The sequence below is a fragment of the Octopus bimaculoides genome, chromosome 9, assembly GCF_001194135.2.
Source record: "Octopus bimaculoides isolate UCB-OBI-ISO-001 chromosome 9, ASM119413v2, whole genome shotgun sequence".
NCBI classification, from domain to species: Eukaryota; Metazoa; Mollusca; class Cephalopoda; order Octopoda; family Octopodidae; genus Octopus; species Octopus bimaculoides.
This window is the reverse complement of record NC_068989.1, coordinates 45,867,224-45,868,181: the sequence shown is the minus strand read 5'-3', so window position 1 is coordinate 45,868,181 and position 958 is coordinate 45,867,224.

Genomic DNA, 958 nt, shown 5'->3' with positions numbered 1-958 from the left:
ATATATATATATATGCACATATGTATGTATGTATGCATACACTGCTGCTAACACCGTGTTCTTCTGTTTTATATTAGTGATTACTCGAACAGAAGTAAAAGGCAGTCGGCTTGGATTGGAAATATAAAAATATAAGAAAAAAAAAATATTTGTAAACGCATCGAAACGCATTGACATTTGATTGGTTGCCATAACACAACGATAAAATAAAATTTGAAGCTGATTCAAATATTCGTATTTAAAACTTCGTGATATCCTTGTTTTTAGTATCATATGAGAAAAAGACATGAAAGCAGCAAATGAATATGCCAATATAATTTTGCAGCTGCTGAAAACAGAATCACTTTTTAAAACAAAACAAAAAAAAAAGTATATAAATGTCAATCGTCCAGGGTTTTGCAAATTCATTATGTGGGAAATTAACTATTTTAATACCTTAGTATTTGTGAATTTCTCAATAAACATCGATGGAAGTAACTGCAAAGAATGAACATGTCCGACTGTTTATTCAAATTGTAATAGGGCTAGACTACAACTAGGCGCTATATATGAATTACAAACTGGGCTAAGCTATTATTGTACGTTGTCATCAATGAGGAGCCATGATGGAAGAGAAGTAATATACTTCATAGAATTTATCGTGTAGATCAACACAAAAGGAATTAGAGAAAGGGAGACATTCATGGCGGAGTATGAGTACAGAAGCGAAACATTATGCGACATGGAATTCAATTATAAGTGGCTTATATATATATATATATATATATTTCGTATGTGTATTTCGTGTGCAAGATTCTTGATGTGGATACGTGTGTTGAAAGAAATACAATTAAACCTTGGGAGAGGCATTATGCCGGTAATAAACACACGCACTGGTTCAGTCCTTTATTAATTTATATAGTTTTTTGTTAAATTATTTCATTGCACTCTTGCAATCTCTTCAGTAACTTGTCTCTCC